This window comes from Gymnogyps californianus, chromosome 14 (assembly GCF_018139145.2).
Source record: "Gymnogyps californianus isolate 813 chromosome 14, ASM1813914v2, whole genome shotgun sequence".
In the NCBI taxonomy this organism is placed as follows: Eukaryota; Metazoa; Chordata; class Aves; order Accipitriformes; family Cathartidae; genus Gymnogyps; species Gymnogyps californianus.
Window position 1 is genome coordinate 6,685,498 of NC_059484.1, and position 20,364 is coordinate 6,705,861.

Here is a 20,364-nt window from a genome sequence, read left to right on the forward strand (position 1 = left end):
TTACAAAGTATTTGGATTCTCTTGACAATAGAATTTGTAGCTAGATTATTTGTAGGCTTCTAGCTTGAAATTATTGCTATTGCACTACAGATCCTCTGCTTCTTCTAGTGTGATTAGAGTACACCTGGCTTTTCTAGTATTAAAACTTTACAGAACTGTGTCAATTTTCAAATACTCAGCTTGTTACATTTCAAGTGTTTTCAGATTACAAGTGTCAGAATATTTCAGTCCTTTGCCAACCACAGCATCATTTAGGAGCTTTGTTTTCCAACTTCCAGGACACTTAATATATGTCAAACACCAGCAGTGTTTACTAATCAGGTTAGGGAAAAAAACACACAACACAAACAAGAGTTTTAAATCTGAAACTTAAGAAGAGATACATATTCCATTTTAATAGCCAAACATTCTTCAAATATCTGTTTGCATCTTCCAATGAAACTAACAGATGCCTCCCTGCACTGAATAAAGCAGGTGTTTGTATTTGCTCTTGAAGACTACACTGCACCAAACAGCATAAATCAATTCTGGAAGCAGTGTATGACTACTGCCTTTCTGAACAACTCTCTCATTTTATACTCACAGCTATTGCAATCAACATTGATCAAAGTTAGCCTGAAAGACATAAAAAAGTTTTGGTTTCTTTTCCTTAAAAAAAAAAAAAAAAAGCCCTATGAAGGAATCCTATTTTAGCAAGAAACAGGGATGAAGCTTTTGCTGACTGCTTCTTGCCCTTCCAGACTGCCACTGGCTATGCAAGAAATCACACCTCTAGAGGAATTTTAGTGAATTATCACCATGAATTTTTCTGCCCCACACCATCCAAAGCAAGAGTTGCATTTTCATACTTGCAAACATTAAGTCAACCCGTAGTAACCACAGCGGTAGGCAAGGAAACCATGCCACCCACAGCTTCATTTCAAGCAGGACTAACCGCATTCCAACTGTGGCCATCTCCATGAAAGCAGCTGCTTCATCAGTTGTATTGAGGGGGAAAGATTCCACTAACACCAGCAGTGAACTGTTCCCTCTGAACATTAGTTAGTTCCCTGTCACTATTCTTGCTTCTGCTTGTTGCTTCTAGGTAGCCAATAAAAGAGTATCGGATACATATGAAGGAAGCTTGCACATTGATATTTGCATTACACTTCTTATAAAAATAAGGATGCTTTTAGTTACTTCACTAAAAGGAAATTGATAGGACTGGGGGAATATTTTGGGAGACCAGAAAAGTCTTTTATGCCTTACTGTTTTTATACTTATGTTTATTTATTTTCTTTGACACAGATTGTACAACTAAAAAAAATAGCCACAAAAAGATTTTTTAGGTCAGCTACAAGGTTTCTGCTTAGTTTTAGAAACCTAAATGCCAAAATAAGAAACTACAGATAGTGTGCCTTTAGAACTACTATTGCCTCTTCTTTGTAGAGGAAAGACCACCCCTCAAGGGCTACCTATTGTCCTGGTTTCGGCTGGGCTAGAGTTAATTTTCATCTTAGTAGCTGGTACAGTGCTGTGTTTTGGCTTGAGTGTGAGAATAATGTTGATGATAGCACACTGATGTTTTAGGTGTTGCTAAGTAGCGCTTAGCCTAAGTTAAGGATTTGTTCAGTTTCCCCTGCTCTGCCAGCAAGCAGGTGTGCAAGAAGCTGGGAGGGAGCAGAGCCGGGGCAGCTGACCCGAACTAGCCAAAGGGGTATTCCATACCATGGAACGTCATGCCCAGTATATAAACTGGGAAGAGTTGGCCAGGAGGGGCAGATTGCTGCTGGGGCATCGGTCAGCAGGTGGTGAGCAACTGCAGTGTGCATCACTTGTCTTTTCTTGGGTTTTATTTCTCTCTATTTTTGTTATATTCCTTTTCATTACTACTATGTCGTTATTATTGTTAGTATTGTATTTTACTTTAGTTATTAAACTGCTCTTATCTCAACCCACAAGTTTTACCTTCTTTCCCCAATTCTCCTCCACATCCCGCTGCAGGGCGGCGGAGTGAGCAAGCAGCTGCATGGTGCTTAGTTGCTGGCTGGGGTTAAACCACAACACCTATCAAAGACCGCCCTCACAATACCACTGTAAAACGCTTCCCCCATTTTAAAGGTTAGTAAAAAAGAAAAAAAGCTGTATGTGAGCAAGTCATTTAAAGAGCTAGACAAAGCCAGAGTTAAATACAACAGCTCTGAGTATCGAGGCCACAGGGTCACTATGCTGCACTCCCAGCAGCCATTTTTAAGTAAGAGAAGAAGAAGCTGGAGGAGGGACTAGCATGAGCTTAGGCAAGCAGTGCAGTACCAGCTGACAGGAGCACAGCAAGCACCCTGGGGTCACCATGGGATTTCCCCCAGCTTTGCCAAGATTTCAGCACCTAGTCAGAAGAATTAGCCTCACCTCACGGCCACCTCACATTTTCCTTTGTGGTTTGCTTCTTCCATACTTTTCAACCTCAGCATCTCTGTTTTGGTGTTTCTCATTAAGTAACTTCCCAAATAAACCAAGCATTACCAAAGACATTATTAAAACTCACCAGGTTAGTCACACCTGCTGCCATAAGATGTTTGTAACTGCCATCTCTCACAACCCCACTATGCCTCAACCGTGCACCCGGGCTATGAGGCGCAGTAACCGCCCCCACACGTGCCCCAAACAGCCACATGCTAACTGCGGGTAGCTCCCTCACATACCTTGAATTAGTTTATTAAAAAACAAAACAGCATAAGAAAATGCCAGCTCACTTCCTGAAAGTACCTTTTAAACCAAGCCAAACACAAACAAACAAATCAAAAACACCCAGGCACCACCTTTGTCTTTTTTTACCTGAGCCACGGGGTGCTATGGAAGTCCTCTTCCCCGAATCAGCTCCAACACTCTCATGCTGCTTCAGGCTATTTCCTCACCAACTGCATCGCAACCCACCAGTGGCAAAACATTTTGACAGACACAAGCTAGGGGCCCAAGTAGCAGCCCAGCCACTGCAGCTGCCAGGCCCCTCAGAGAGGGGGTACGTGGGCCAGGGCCGATCCCACTCAGCCCTGCCTCTCCTCTAGCTGCTGCCCTCACCTTGTGAGGAGAACTGGCAAACTGAGCCAGAGCTGATCCTTTTCACCTGAAGACAAGAACATGTTTGCTGACTCCCCACCCAACTGGTTATGTAAAGAAATGCTCAGCTTAACTCCGAACACCTGCTGCTACACTCTAACAAAATACTGTGCTTGTGGTACCGCCCTTCAGGCACCTGGGCCTTGTTTGTTCTCCAGTTGAAGTGAGAGTTGGTTTAATTTTTTTTGTGGTCTCTGAAGCAGTACAACAAAATGTTGCTGTAAATTTCTACTCTGTGGATAATTTCCTAGTTGAACTTCATCACTTTTGAGAATGACAGGTATATATTTATAAATTAGAATTACATTTCATTGTTGGGCTACTTTAGGGTTTAGATTTCTAGAACATATTTCTAAGAAGTGATCCTAGAGGTTTAAAGTCCCTCAGTTTTTTTGGATAACTGTGAAATGCTCCAAATCAAAATCCATAGCTCTTATATTAGGTCTACAATGCTGTAGGTGTGCTATCTCTGTTCACAGCTGGGGAAACTGAGGCTCAGAGAAGTGGCAGGAATGGCACCCCCGGTCAGGAAGAGCCCCCTCATCCCCAGTGGGGAACCCTGGGGACATGCTGCCTTCCTGACCGCCTGCCATGCAGGCTGCTGAACATCCCCGGAATGTTTTAAGATAGCTGGTCATAGACCCAGAAGTACAGAAGCATTTACATTGCTTTTACTTTTATATACTTGGACCAACTTTTGCTCTTCCACATCTCACAGCTGAGTTTATATTAACGCCTCAACACCCCGTGATTAATTGCATGATGGGTGTAGGGCTTCAAACACAACTTATTAATAGATCCTGCCCTAATGCTTTTGAAGTAATACTGAAAAGCACACCTGAGTTTTCAAAAAATGTAAATAGAATGCATTGTATAGAAAATATTACTAAAAGATTGTTCTTACTGTATTATTTTACTTTCATAGTTTTGGGGCCTGACTCATTATGTTTAGATTTTCAGATTTTGCTAACACAGGAAAGTATCCAACATGTCATTCTTTTTGTATCTGCAGAACAATTAGAAACATTAATGAAACAATCTTTCCTCTCAGTGCAATTTTTTTTCCTGCAGTTGTGTACTGTGCAACAAACTAGGCACTAGCTAAGGAGCCGAGCGATAGAAAAGGCCAAGTGCAGCCTTTTCTGTTTCAGCAGTATCACAGGAAGTCTAAAACTTGTCATAAGTCAAGCAAAGCAGACACAGCACGTGTGATTCTAGGTGTTAGGCACTGATGGCACCTTTTCTGGGATCAGAGGAGCTTTAAAGGGAGAGGAAGAAATATAAAACTGAATGGTCCTCAGCTTGTTTGACACTGGGTCTTCTTCTCCAAGCTTCAATCCACGTAATTTTACTTTCAGGCTCATACAGTCTTCTGCCTGGCACTCCAGTAAAAGATGCAATGGTGCACTGCAGGACACTGTGCGTACTGCGTCATGTCCTGGAATGAAAAACAGCCTTAAAAAGAAAAGATCTTCATAAATTTTAACTAGTGTTAAGCAACAGAGCAGGAATTGCAATATTCAGAAAGCAAATCAGTTGAGCAGCAGGAGGATGGAAGCCATGCAGACAGGATTGTAACTGATTTTTTATTTTGAACTGCAACTCTTAGATTATTCTGCTTTATTATGTATATTGTGTAATGTCCCATTATGGATCAGCTTGCTGCATACAGTATTACACCAATATGTGAGCTCTAGACCTTCCCATGTGCAATTTCATCATGCCTGCAAAATTTCCTTCAGTTTTGCATATTCATTAATTGCTTGAGTTTTTGTGGTATTAGGTTCTGAAGTGTTTCATTAATTTCCAACTTAGCCACAAATACAATGATTTTTCCAGCCGAAGACAAATAGATGGGATCAAGAGTAATCCTACTGAGCTCTGAGGCTCAAAGTAGTGATCACGAAGGGTCTCTCAGTTATAGACCAGTGACCCTTTTGAATAGTATCCACATATAATTGATATAAGCATGTCTTAATAAACCATATGCTCACTCAGCTGTTCTCTGCTGTATTAATAACAAGGCTGTCCCCTAAGGGACTCCAAAATGAATGTATATTAGACATATGTATCCTAATAACCAGAAGGTAACACAGTTGTACTTGACTTACTTTAGAGAAGTATTTAATACAGCATTATTTTAATGACTTTAACAAAACATATGTGCCTGTCGGCTCAAAAATGCAGTTTACGGGATTGAAGATAAGCTGAATATTGGGATAACAAATCTCACAAATGCCATTCCTTTCCATCATATATTAATAACAAATGGGATTCACGATAGTACGTATCTAATACTCTTACCTCAGAAAACAGGGAAAGTAACTATAAGGCAAAGTGCAACAGAACAAAACCTCTGAATATATCATATCATTTCAAGTCTCATTTGCTGTTGCTCATTAGCTTATCACATGGACTATAACGGAGTATTGCTCTTCACAGTATTAAAGTAGACAACCCTATTTAAATAAAATAATCTTCATTATCTCACACAAAGGTTCAGCTGATTGGAGTGATCTGAAATTTTCAACCACATTTTTTTCTTTTTAGTTGAAAAATATTGATTTATCACAAGCAATTTATTTTAAAACATCCTAGCTCACCCACACTTCAAAAGAAAAAGTGGCAGAAGTTCTGGTCAAAATCCTAGAGTGAGAGGAGACATCTCTGAGTAGAAAATAGACAAATATTAACTGGAATAAAAATTCCTGCCTGTGTCTCTCACTTTCCAAACGAAGGCCTGATCGCTGGATTTTTTTCCTTTTCTAGGATGGATCTCATTTTTCACAGAAAGCTTTGAGAGATATCAGACTGGTCCCAATGTGATTTTTTAAAATCTGAATATGTTTTTGTGGGATGGGAAAGAGGCATAAGTCAGACATTTAAATTATACTGCCTATACCTTTTCAGTGTTTCTGAAACATTTAACCATTCAGCCCAGAGCTAGGAGTTCCAATTTAGGTGGTCATACTTGCAAATTCAACTGTGTGTTCCCACAGAAAATTTCAGTTTTCTCCAATCAGTATGCGTTTTCAGCTACAACATAAAAAAAATGGCAGAAGACAGGAAAATTGTCAGTTCACCTGAAGCCAATGGAATTGTTGTCCTTGTCTTGAGCGGGTCACTTTTACTCCCACCCAAACAGCTTGACCTATATCCCCAGTATAGAGAAATATCTTTCATCTCTCTCTTCCAGTCTCATCTCTAGCATAGCAGTAGTTCCATACGCTTGAGATTTTAATACGTCTTCATATGTGACTGGAGTTACGGGGGGCGGGGGAGGAAAAAAAATTCCTCCATCCCCACAGGACAGGAAACTGAGGAAAGTGTTCCTCACTGTCAGGTCTTTTTCCTCCTAGCCAAAAAGGATGGAAAAAAGGTATTTGCCTTTTATTTGTAAAACTTTGCTACCACTTGCTATCTGCACACCTAGTACTTCCTTCAACAGAGATCTTCTGTATGTCTGTGATAAGGTCCCATATCAACTATCTTGTATATAATACACTTGGGTGAATAATTTGTGAATAACTTTTTCTTACACTGTTTTCAACGAATGCCTTCTCTCCCCTCCCATGTGCACATTTACCCTGTGCCACTTTTAAGTACAGAGAGAAGATTCACCCTTTTTTTTTTTGGTTTTGGTGCTGAGTATAATGACTATAGGTGCCCTGAGCAATGGGGAAACCATATGAGTATTGGGGGCACTCCAAATAATAGGCTCATGTTGGATGAAACTTGCAATTGTCATTCTACCCCTCATACAGCTCTGCATAATACGATCCAGCTCACAGAAAAGCTCGAAGTTACGGCTCCAGTTTTCTGAGCAGATGTGATCCCCACCTTACAAGATCCACTGATAGTTAACAATACACTTGTCATTTTGAATCAGATAAAAAGCAGCTGTTCTTTAAGTGTTCATTTCAAAAAATACATACTGTACTGCAACAAATGGTAATGAACTGTTAAAAGGGGAATATTGAGAGCAGTTCTCCAGACAAAATGCTTTTGTTTATCATTAATTTATAACAATAAGTCACAAACTTCAGAAGTAGATGCAAGAGTCATACAATAATGAAGCCTAAATATTCTGATCAAAACAACTACAGCAGGTTAAACATCTCCACTGGGCTCAGTTAGCAGAATTGAAATGTCTGGTCTCAATTGCTTGTTGCTGTGTTGTGCTTTCTCCAGCTGACATGAGGAAACTTCTTTTCCTGACAAAAGACAAAACATTTCTGCCAGCTGAGGTGACATTGTGTTCATTCAATAACGATACAAGGCCCCGAGGTTCTTCGGCAAGAAAGATAACAAAGAGAATCCTCATTAACTAACTGCAGAAGAATGAAGGTCAACCCACAGAGAGAATTTCACGCTTACATGTCAGTTAGAACATTTGTTCTTCATTAATTCTTTAAACCCAAGCTGGGATATCATCTAGCAGCATTTTAATGTCCTGTACTCCATCAGAAATAACTCTTAGGATGTTGTTTTCTTTGTGCTATGCTTAAGAGGCCGTTTTTATAAGCACTTGACTTCACATCATTGGGCACTAATAATGTTTTAGGATTGTTACAAGACTGGATGTAATACAGGTAATAATAGTTTCGGTATTTCAAGATGAAATGAATGAGGACTGCCATAATGTATTCCAAGAAACTCACTATATGGACATATAAAAATACTACCACTATTATTTATGTTTGTGCACTAGTTTGTTATAGTTATATTTTTAAGTGCTTTGTGGTGAATCAAAACGTCATATTTCTGTCAAGAGTATATTCCCCATAGAGTAGTATAATTTTATGCAAGATACTGTATTTTCAAATAAGCATTAGTGAATATTACTAGCAAAAGCAAAGGAGAAATATTCATTATTGTTTCTTATAATACTCACAAAATTTTATTCTGTGCAAAGTTTCAGAAAAAATCATGATTCCTTAATTGCCACATTTTTTAATCAAGTATTCATATTGGCCACATTCAGGAGATTTTATACTATTATTTTTCATTAGGCTTAACACTTGTACTTGCTCATTTTCTCACTGGAAATCAGATAATACAAATTTCTTCAAAAAATACTCACCTCTGTCAGAGATTATATTTCCTCCACCCAAATCAAGATGGCATATAGATCTTTCAGTACTTAAACCAGAAGTTATTACTCAGAAAAAAAACTTAATTATGAGAGTTAAGTGGGCCTCATATTTCCAAAGCCATGGAATTTGGATTAGCTTGGATTTGGGTTTTCTTCCTATCTCAAGATGCTTCTCCAATGCTGGGCAGAATGTCTTCCTCCAACCAACACTAGTTTATTGAAGCTTGAAACAACATGACTCCTTTTGAGACATATGTGGCCACTGCTAACTCATTCACAAATCTTCATTTTCTCTTAACTAACATAACATACTCATAGTATTTGTATAGTAACATAGTATTTGTGATTGACTTCTGTACTGGGTCTGGCTGAGATGGAGTTGATTTTCCCTGTAGCAGCCCTCATAGTGCTGTGCTCTGTATTGGTAGCTAGAAAGGTGTTGATAACACAGCAGGGTTTTGGCTGCTGCTGAGCAGTGCTCCCACAGCATCAAGGCTGTCTCTCCAACATTGCCCCCTCTCACCAGCAGGCTGGGGTGGGCAAGATCTTGGGAGGGGACATAGCCAGGACAGCTGACCCAAACTGGCCAAAGGGATATTCCATGCCATATGACGTCTGCTCAGCAGTAAAAGCTAGGAGAAGGAGGAGGAAGGGGGGGCATTCGTTTGTTTACATTTGTCTTCCGGAGCAACCGCTACATGTACTGAAGCCCTGCTTCCCGGGAAGTGGCCGGACATCGCCTGCTGAGGGGAAGCAGAGAATAAAATCTTTTGTTATTCTTTGCTTTCTCACGCGACCTTTACTTTTGCTTTATTCAACTGTCCTTATCTCAACCCACAAGCCTTTCATTATATTTTCTCTCCCCTGTCCAGTTGAGGAGGGGGAGTGATAGTGCGGCTTTGGTGGGCACCTGGCATCCAGCCAGGGTCAACCCACCACAGCTTCTTTGGACACAGACACATAAACAGGTTAATACATAGGGCAGCAAACCTTAAAATTTTCTAAGATCAGCAACTTTATCCTGATGATTCCAAGTGCATTTGTCATGGTGTCAGATGCCTGTCTTTCAGGACACAGCTTTTTAATTTCCAAGACTTTAAAATACATCATTTGGTCTACCACAATGTGCCTTGCTCCAGGTTTCTATATATAGCTTTGGCTTCCCATTCCGTATCCACAGCCTTACCTTGTGTAGTTAGAATAAAACTTTACGGATGCAACTATAAACATTTAGGTCTATTTAAATCTAGGGGGTTTTGGAAGTATACTGTGTAATACACCACTAAAGAGCCAGTCTATGATGATAGCCATATCTTTGTTTTCTTAGACTTCACCAAAAAGACCATCCACTTGTCAGCTTGTGGAATAATCTTCCCCATTTTCCCCTTCCTGTGATGGCCACAAAAAAATCCCCAAAACCGACAGCCTTCTGGTTCTGCATGTTTATTATACTGAAGTACAGCTCAGTTCTCATAGAAGTAAGAAAAAATAAAGTACATTGTGTATGTATATAAATATATTTTTAATGGATATCATTTTAAAGATTTTGTTCTGCTTCCTGTGATTAGAGTTTGAGGGCATTCTGCATAAAATAGGATGTTAAATGTGAAACCTGGGAAGACTTCCTGCAGTGCGTGAGCATGAGCAGAGACCTTCATCTGGTCCTACTCAAAACGTCAGAAGATTCCACCTATACAGCAACACTGCCAAACATAGTATCAACGCATTAAGCTACAATAGTTGACTGAACTGAAGCAGCTAAGGATTCCCATACTTTCCATGCCATCGGTCCTGGTAACCTCCATGTACAAGACAGTAACATCCTAAGCCTTTGCAGCTCTTTGTAATTTTGCCCTCTCGCTATGCCATATGGCTATTCTGCTTTTGGTTTTATTTTAATTTACATATTGCAATTAGAGCTATCAGAGACATCAGAGAGAATTTGGGAGAGGAAACTGCCAAATAGTTACTGCTTTATGCATGGCAAAAGAACCTGCATCAGACAGCAAGGCTTATCCTTGTATCAAGTTTGTTCTAAAGCAGTTTGTTGTAACTCCAAATGTTTTGTCCTCACAGTATCACGTATTATTGGTTGTATTGGCCTCCTCTGGATTCTTGTTAGAGAAATAAAAGCGTAAAAAGATGTTGGAAAGGTGACTGAAAAGCATGAGCATTTTAACTGAACATTCTGTTATTGTTTCTTCCAAATCCTCAGTGAGTTATCTTAAACCTCCCTTTTATCCAATGCCATCCTGATATCAACGTATTATTCAGTGATCACTGTGCAAATAAAGAAGCATTCTTGTTTCTCAGCAGACTCTTGTTGATTTGTTTCGGCTTTAATCTCCAGGTGACATTAGATTCCTCGATCAGCACAGAACCCCAGCGCTGTCTGCACAACGTCAGGACACAGCCTGTGTCAGGGAAATTTGACTGATCAGCACGCTGTCTAATTAACACTGAGAAAAAACATATGATTCTTTGCCTACATTTTCAAATTAGAAATCTGGTAGTAATAAATGTTATAATAAGAAAGCAGAGAAATAAAATTTTAAAATACCAAAACACTAAGGCGCCTGAAACAAAACACACCTCAAATTTAATTCAACTCTGTTGTTCTAATCCAAATGAATAGTGAAGCAAAGTGTCTATTTGCGTCCTGGATCATGCAGGCTGTAGCCCTCAGTGGGCTTATCTAACTGGCTTTTAAACTGTTTCCATCCAACCTTGTCCACTACAAAATCCTCGGTTCAATACCCTTGTTTCTGCTGTCGGGCAACACTGCAAACATGACGTTTTTTCTACACTCCCGCACACCTGTAGAGTTCTGATGTCTGTTCCTCAGACAGCCCAGCAGAGAATTGCTCTTCTCTTTCGCATCTCCTTTCCATTAGGAAGGCAGCAAATTCTAAGCTATTCTCTCTCTTCCGAAATGTCTCCTGATTGGCTTGAAAGGAGATCCCTGAGCCACCCTGCCACATCTACTGCACAACCAGGCACCTGACACAGTCTTAAAAAGAACAGTAGTAGTATCCTGTGTCTGCCCTTTCCTAGACACCAAGTGGTACATCAGTTCTACCTCAGCCTTCTCCTCTGCTGCTGCCTGGGGTCTTCATTGCACAGGCAGCCTTGCTTCTGACAGCTGCCATTTCAGATTTAAATGGCCACAGCACCCTGTTACAGAACATGTCAGAGAGATACTAGTCCTCGCTTTTCTATCATACTCTACTGCGGTATGCTAAGTAAATCAAGAAACATAAACGGTAGAATAAAATTACCACTAGACTTAGGTAGTATGTCCATCTTAGCTGGCTTTTATACATTCCTTAAATCTCTGTCATAATAAAAATGACATACACAAAAACCTCTCACATATATAGTAATTTTCAAAAAGAGAACTGTAACAGAGTTCATAATTTAGAAAATGGCCTGTTCTGTTCCAGCTTCTTTACTTTATTCCAGTCCAATGTTGATCAACAAAACGGCTTTACAGAGGGGAAGATCCTTACCTAGTAGGTAGATAGGTAGATGAAACACAGACAGTTGTCTACAGCACAGATACAGAAGCTTCCTTAATTTCTTCTCTTTTGCTTGCACGGTTTAGAGCACAGGATTTGGTTCCCCCTCTTCTCTGCTGCACAAGTATGAAGTAATGTCTGGTCTACTTAGCAAATGGTGCAATTTCCTCTTTCACTTTTATTCATTTATTTATTTTATAATGAAGAGAGAGCTCTCAGAGTGAATGAGCAATTACCCAGCACCCTCCTCTGGGATCTCTCTGAAAGTAAGGAACAGAAGCACTCAAACATGATTCCAATCCACCTTTGCTATCACCCAGCGGTAGAGTCAATTTGAAAAGCTGCTGACATATCCAAAGGTCTCACAGGCACTTACATGAGTTAAGTATGTTAATGCTTTCCTAATCAAAGCAAAAGATACAAAGTTCCTATTGAACATACCCAGTAATTGCTAACAGATTATAAATGTGTGTGAGAAGTTCATAGTCCATCCCCTAAAGTTTATAAAAATATAACACTTCTAAAAATTACCTGAATATCCTGAAATTTTTGTAACAAGGTTGCTGAACTCAACTGTGAAAATGCCAAATTTTAATGTACCTTGGACTAGTTTTCCACCAATGTCAGATGAAATTGATGGGTTTAGATCACTTGATCTGCATTTAAATGAAAGCAAGCAAAGTGGGGGTTTTTTGTATTTTTATTTTTGGGGGACACTGAAACATTTCATTACAAAAGCAAGTTAAAAGATGCAAAAAAATACTCATTCAGTTACAGGAAGGTATACAGGTTACCTCTGAACCAATAATTTTCTGAATCCTATCCTGCTATTGTACACCCACTGCAAAACACAAACCTTTCAGTAGTGGAAAATTATTCCTTTTCTTCTCCTGTAAAAATCTTAGTGGAAATAACATTCTTTTGTTATTTTCTTAGATAATAATTTATATCAACTAAGTAAAACAGAATCCAAGAAGTCTTCTTAAAATATCACAGCATTTAATGGTATATTACTGGATGGGAGTATGGACTTCATGGAGGTTACACACTGAGTTAAGAAAAGTGAATATTTATTCAATATACTGAGCCGAGTTCTTGATTATCTTGCCCTTTTGATAAAACTATACAAAGGAGGTTGGAAATACTGCCATCCAAATCTGCCACAGTTTACAACTTCCTGTTAGTGGCTAAAGAAGATACAAGACAGTAAGGTAAGTGTCGGTTCTACTTCGCATACGTTTAAATAGACTGGAGGAATAAATTTAAAGCTTTAGAAAATCCTAATCAACATGAGACTTTTTAATACAAGTATTACTATCTTGTGTTATTTGGAAAACAGATTTTTTTCTCTTCCATCAATCTATTTATTTAGAAATTACTAGGTTATTAGAACTGCTATCTTGTCTCTTGCATTTAATTTTCAATCTGCATTACATTTAGATATCCTAGTGACAGAAAAAGAGGTGGATGGTTCCATTTCTGTAGCTTCCAGTTCTGTAAAATGAATCTCAGCGTGAAAAATTAAGATTAATGGGCTTCATAATAATTTTGCTCTGCTAAAGCCAATTTGAATAAAAGGGAAATGGAGTTCAGATATGAAAATATCTTTGCTATCTTTGGATAAAAATAAGCATTGTACATAACTGTGAGCTCATGCACAAATTGTCATTTTATTTTCTCTCATGCCTGTGTGAAGCATCATTGCTACATGCACACTGGATTTCATGATGTTCTCTTTCAAACTGTTAGCTATACGACGTGCAGGAAAAGGTCTATGAGAACATGAAGTGAGAGTAGCTGACTGCCACTCTGGGCATGTGATTTTAAGCATTCCACGTACATGTTGATCTTTCAATAACTAATTTTTCTCCTTACTTTAACTGAAGGGTAGAATGGTTTAGCTTGAGATAGATGTAGCAATTCTGACCCCCAATTGCCTACCTGGTCCCTCTCTGAAGTACCTCATGTGATTGCTTTGTAGCTACTTAAGGGTACCACATGTCAAGAGTTTTGCTTTTGGATCAGCTTAGCATCTAAAGATATGTTGTGACTGCTACAGGAACAGCTGAGACTTCCCTGCACTGGAGAAGGAATGCCTGAGAGAGGAGTGGTGAGACCACTGTCCCAGAAATAAGCCATCCCCATCATCTGTCAGCGTCATGAAACTGCTGGCAAACATAACGGGCACAAGTTTGGGCCTCTTCTTTCTTCTGAGATAAAAATCACTCTATTGCATGACATAAAAGTGACATTCGATCAAACGTAATCCAAATTAAAACTGCTACAAAACTGGTTGTATAATGTTTAATGTATAATCCTGACAGATTTTAAAGGGATAAAACTAGAATTAAATTAGTTAAGCTGAAGAGTATTTCATTCCTCACTGGCTGAAAATTACTGCACTAGCCTTTTCTTTTTTCACTCTTAAGTTGTGGAGTTTCTTTGAGCCTAGCCCTATTTCATAGGAGACTAGGCACATTTTAAATTCTTCAATACAGGATAAAGAAGGGTGACGGTGATATGCAATAAAGTATTTCATACCTATTCAGCTTCTTGTAGCGTCTCCAGACCAATCATCTTAAATTAACAGACTGATTGCTTGAGAAAAGCCCTATGCCACAACTCTGACCAAGTCCAGCATTGATCCAGCAGAACTGCTTTCTCGCTGCTACAAAGTCAATATATTTCATCCACCACCTTCTGCTTTATTTTTAACTTTGCCACTCATCTGTTGTCATGCTGTTCTGGCATGTTGAACACCACCCTCCAGTAACCAACTAGAGAACGCGGCATGTTACAAATGTATGTGGTGTTATACTACATTAGGTAGGAAATACTGCAGTATCACCTCTTCCCTGAAATCTTGCAAAATCTCACTTTCCCTTCTAGCAAAATACTACTGAACCCATAATGCGCACTAAGTATAATTTAGATTTCTGTAACTGTTGGCTGAGCACCAGTCCATGAGAATGATAAATATTTTACTATTTCCAGCATCTGCCACTAGCAAACTTTTACTTTTAATTTGTGTCGTGTGATTTGACATCACCTCAGATAACCTGCTGTAATCAGATGCTTCATTTTGTAATAGAAGCAGAATGTGACACGCAGTTTTTAAAACACACAAGAGGTGCTGTGACGTCGTGACTTGGAGATGGCCTATTGTTAACCTCGTCTTTGGTTGCCTTACCATCATCATCATTTGGTACCAGTCTCTCATGTCAGCAGGGTGACAGCACAAAATGAATATTTGTATATATATATAAATATTCATCAATACTAGCAGAGAAGAACTGACTTAAGGCACTGTACTTTGCAGATACGAGTCACTTGTTAGACTAGCTATAGGTTCATTGTATAACTTGGACAAATTACCTACTTTTTTGCAACTCAGTTCCTTACTTGTACAGCAGAGAAAGTAACTTCTTTTTCTTTTCTTTGCCCATTTAACTTTAAATTCTTTGTAAGGTGAGGGTCCCTCACTATGAATATGCAGAGATGCTTTTAGAAACTACTATAACACAAATAAAATAACAGCATTGACCAGACAGTGCTAAAATAATTCCAATAAAGGCTGGGCAGATGCATGAGGAGGCCCCCAAGTCTATTTTATCCTGCAAGAAAAGCTCAGATAGCTCTTATACGTTACTTCTTTGGAAAAGTGCAAAGCTTAACCCATTAATCACAGTCATTCACTGTGTCTGTATTAGCCTCGGTGCAATATACTGTATACCGAATAATTAACATTTACCTATAACATATATGCAGACACAAAAAGTACATATATGAACCTTCTAAAAAAATATGGGCAATTACAAAAAACCATCCCCCAAAATTTAATTTGAAGATTATACAAGGCCTTACAAAATCAAGCACTTGAACCATGGCTCTGTAATAGCAGAGATAAATTGGGGAAGCCTTTAACCTCACAAACCATGACTATGATATCTGATGGAATCAGACCCAATGGCTGATGAACTCCTCAGGATAAAAAATATCACATAAATTCAAAGAAATATCAATAGTAATGAAAAATGATTAAAGTAAACTAAGACACCATCTAGTATAACACAGATGTAGAATTATATTCTCATAGAGAGATTTTTTTTGAAGTTTTCCAGGAGGCATCAGTGGATCAATAAAGAGTAGAATTAATCCCTAAAACACTGGGAAATGTGAAGCTCAGGCTTTCATTTATCTTGCACTCATGGTGTTGCACCATGTATATCAGGGATCTGACAGCACTGTGTGATACTGCTGCTGCACCATCTGTGCAGCAAATGCACACCTAAACTCAAGGGAAATGCTGGAGGAATGGAGTGGAATTTTTAACTCAGTGTTTCTTTTTAAATATTTTATGGAATCTCACTGCTGACCCAACATTAAAATATTGCTAAATATTGAACAGTAACAGTAAATGTTAGAGTAGTCTCTTTGGAAATAAGATTGGCTTTGTGAATACATATGACGTGAAACCCTACCTTGGAGAAGACAACTAGTGCTTTGGCACTCACATAATGAGACCCAAATTTAATCTGTCACGTTCTTATATAGATGGTCTATTGAATTTATTTATTTTCACAGTACTCTGATCTGGGTGAGAAAATACACTTCAAAGTGGAAAAATGGCCTTGTAATACTCTGCAAGAGATTTTTTTTATATCAGACACAGATGAGGAAGATACTCACAATAACAGGAAAAACCAAAGCACTGAACATAGTATCTGATAGAGGACACTTCACATGACATGATATTTAAGGAAAATATCAAAGTATTTGCTGTTTTGACAAACACTCCGTTGTGCAAATAAGAAATAAAAGCTGGTCTGACTGAATTTTTGCCCAATTAAGTATAATTTAGTTAATCAGTATCAAGAGATTCCCTGGAAGTTTGTATTCTATGTGATTTTCTTTGCAATTTTCTGTATCTATATTCCTGCTAAGTTCCTTAGAAGTTGTTTAAAGCTGAAGATTCTATTTGCTGCTTCCATAGGTAGCAAATAGAAATTTAGTTATTCTCTCATTTTTAAATAAAAATAAATTCCTTACAGACTTAGTTCATAAATTAGTTATGAATTAGAACTTAGTTCACCTTTCCAGTACCACAAAGGTAGGTGTGTATCCCGTTCACATAATAAGTGAATAACTATTTTAGGAAATTGAAGTGTTCTTTTATTATCACACACACAGCGTTCTACTCACTGTGAAGCTCAAGATTAAGAAAAGATGACAAACATGTTTTTCTGTTGACCCTATAATGATCATATATACATGACCAGTGGCTAGAATTTCATATGAAGAACAAATAAAAGCAATTGCAAGAAGGACCCTGAAGAAGTGATTAGGCTTTCCAGCTGCAGTTCCTCTGCGAGATGGCCGCCTCTGCCTGCCTGGCTATAAGCAGCACAGAGGGAGGACAGAAGTGAATGGAATTATCAGCTTGTTGTGATGACAATACTTAGTTTTAGTAGTTTTTTTTAGTCAGATTGTAAAGCTGACGTACATTTGTATTTTCAAACTCACCTGCTATTGGAAGAAAAATGGTTCTACCATGAAAATAAACTGCCTAATCTACACTAAGTTGAAACAACAAATGGAAAAACAGTAAGAAAAATAAAACGTGGTCCCCTGATAGGTTTCAATCAATACGTAGCCATAAAAAAAAGTTATAACACAATTATTGTTGTGCATGACTCCAAAATATGCTCTAAGTCCATCAGGAACTCACAGGTTTTCTTCTCCTCTTCTTTTCCGAGAACATTGCTTCAAACAATTTCCACTCAGGATTTCCACTCTGTTTTTTCCATTACCACTCTGAGTTTACGTTGACTTAATCTACCTCCTACCTACAAAAAGCTAATTACTGATCTCAGTTAAGCCCATAAACAGCGCTTTTACATTAACCAGGGGTCATTAAATATCAAGGGAAAACACTTTCTTCTCCAGATGGTTGGAGGGTTATCTCTACACAACATGTTCAGCATTTGTTCACCTGCAAAGATGACTTCCAATTTACCATGCTTTAACTTTAAAAAATACGTACAACTTATTACACATGAAGCTGTTGGCAGCTGTAGGCACTATTACTGATACATGCACTACATTAATTCAGTTACTCTAGGACAACTCAGTGTAACTCCATGGGTTTCATCACTTTACACTTTACATGTTTACTTTCTATGCATTTTCAGAAGACTCTGGTATGATTTTTCAAAAGTAAATATATACTTGGGGTATCAAATTTACCTCCTTTAAAGAGACGGAGCTGAGTACCCAGCATGAGTCCCTTGAAAGCCACTAGTAAGTAGTAAAAATACTTTGCAGAGCATGAGTAAGATTTTTTATTTAAAAAAAAAATCCTGTGCTTGTGAGTGGAAATTCTATGGTATCTGTTACGCATTCAAGATCTATTTCTTGACTGGGAGTTATAAGTGAAGAATAAGTCACTGACATATGTTTTTTTCTCTCCAGAAGGATATACTATGGAAATCAGTGTTATTATTAAAGAAAAACATGGGTTTTCCTCCTACTGCATAATCTGGTTAAGTACCTTAGTCCAAAATTTTATGCCTAATCTGAATGAATTGCTGAACAGATGGAAAAAAGCAACCCTCATGCAACTCTCATGCAGCAGAGTAACCTGAGGTCTCTGAATGGGAAGACAGGGAATCATCATCTAAATTTCTATGAGACTATAAATACATAAAAATATAAAGAGGACACAGTTCCTTCCATTTGCTCCGGTGTACTCCTTCAAGGTGAGAGGTTTGCAAGACAGTCACTTAATTATTTTCCTGTGTGTACATCACCTGTTTGTCAATGAGTGCCTTCAGGTTCTAAAGAAGAGATGGATTATGAATAAGCTAACTCCTGCTTTCATGTGAAGCATAAATAAGAGAGTGTGTGAGAAAAAGAATGCGTATTTCACGGAAAATGTGCTGAAGTGGACAGAGAACTTGAAATCCCCACTCCTTGCCAGGGTGGATGGCATAGGCATAACTAGTTTGACCCTAATTGGACACAACCCATATTTTTAACTAATATTTCACAGTGCACAAACATATTTTAAATCATCTTTCAAGAGTGTTCAGACTCACAGGGGAATGAATACTATATTTCCTATTGTAAGTAGTAATTCAGTCATACCAGTAATTTCACTTCTACTTAGACCTGTGTGCCTAAACCTGTGCCACCCACACACACTCATACTTGACATAAACAAACTGGTTATGATGGTTTTCTAAATCACGCTACCATAACCCACCATGAAATACTGTATTTCTCTAGCTGCCAGCTGATGCTCTTCTGGTGCACACTCACTGACACTCAGTGACACTTAGTGACACTCAGACGTCTTAACCTGGCATCATGCTCAGATTAGGCAGTCTGTATCTCCAGGCTCCTTTCGGCAGCAGTGAGGAGATGCAGTGTCCTCCAGCAGATAATCTCATCCTCCAGTGGATAATGTGGAGCAAGAACTCAAAGATTCCCAGAACAGTCCGTAGGAGATACCTCTTTCTGGGTTGGTTACATGGAGATCTGGTTTCCTACCTTGGGCTTTTATCTATTTTACTTAGATCTAATTATCAGAAAGCTCTGAAATATATATTTTGAGTATTCTCAGCTATAACTGTTAACACAAGATAGCCATGATTGCCAAAATTCCTGGACAAAAGTTTTCAGATAAAACATTTATTTGGCAAAAAAGGCATACTAAGCCATTGCAGAAAGTTTCAGAAATTCATTAGATTTTGCCAGATTGGGAGGGGGAACCTCTGAATTTTCTTTAAAAATACTTTTTTATGTAAGAGACTTTAAAATTTTGGTTGTTTTTAAAATTTTTTCAAATGTAAATGTTAATTTTAATGTAAATATTTGTCATGTCACTTAATTATCTGTAACTTTCAAAAAATCTTTAAGCTGGCCAAAATAAAAAGAAAATAAACCAATTAATTCCAGTATTTTGAATCAATCTCACTGTTCTGTTAAACCTGAAGCACCTTCCAAAATTATTTTCTGTAAGAGACAAGAAATCTATTATTTACCTACTTGTAATCATTATTTTTTTGCAATCATAATCACAAAGTAATCATTCATATATTTTCTCTTTTGTCAGAAAATACATTAAGAAAAATTAGATTCATTCATGATTAAACAGCAAGGTAACAGCTAGTGCAAAGGCAATAATGACCAGATTTGAGGATGTCTGTGAATTCTTAAAGCAAGATTGCTACCAAAAACATTCACTATACAATTCACAAATCATTTTTGGTCTGTTGCCCATTTTATGAATGGTCTATTCTTCTGTTTTTATTAATATTGTTGACTAGCTACAACAGGTGACATTTTTATCCCCTTAGGCTGTCCATTATCCAAATGAAGGGCCATCTGGAAAGGGATTCTGTTCACTGAAAAATGTGACAGAGCTGATGGCTTTTTAACTGCAAGTCATCTATGATTGCTGGTAAACACTGAAAATTAGCATTGATCCCCCTCAAATGAAAAAAACAACAACAATAAAGTACTTCAGACAGGCTTATGGAAACACCTTCTCGGCAGATGTGCATGCTAATTAATAATTGTAGATGGCAACCCTTCCTCATTTTTGTAAATTAATGCCAGTTTTCTCTAAAACAAATAAACATGACTACAGAT

At 38.2% G+C, this 20,364-nt stretch overlaps 1 long non-coding RNA gene across 1 annotated transcript in view; it reads right to left on the minus strand.

Moving 5' to 3' along the window:
• The window catches only part of LOC127022027 (uncharacterized), a 126,524-nt gene extending 123,565 nt beyond the window's left edge, over positions 1-2,959 (minus strand). The window contains exon 1 of the long non-coding RNA XR_007767285.1: positions 2,815-2,959. This is a non-coding gene — a long non-coding RNA (uncharacterized LOC127022027). The remainder of the gene's footprint in view (positions 1-2,814) is intronic.
• Positions 2,960-20,364: the final 17,405 nt, after the last annotated feature.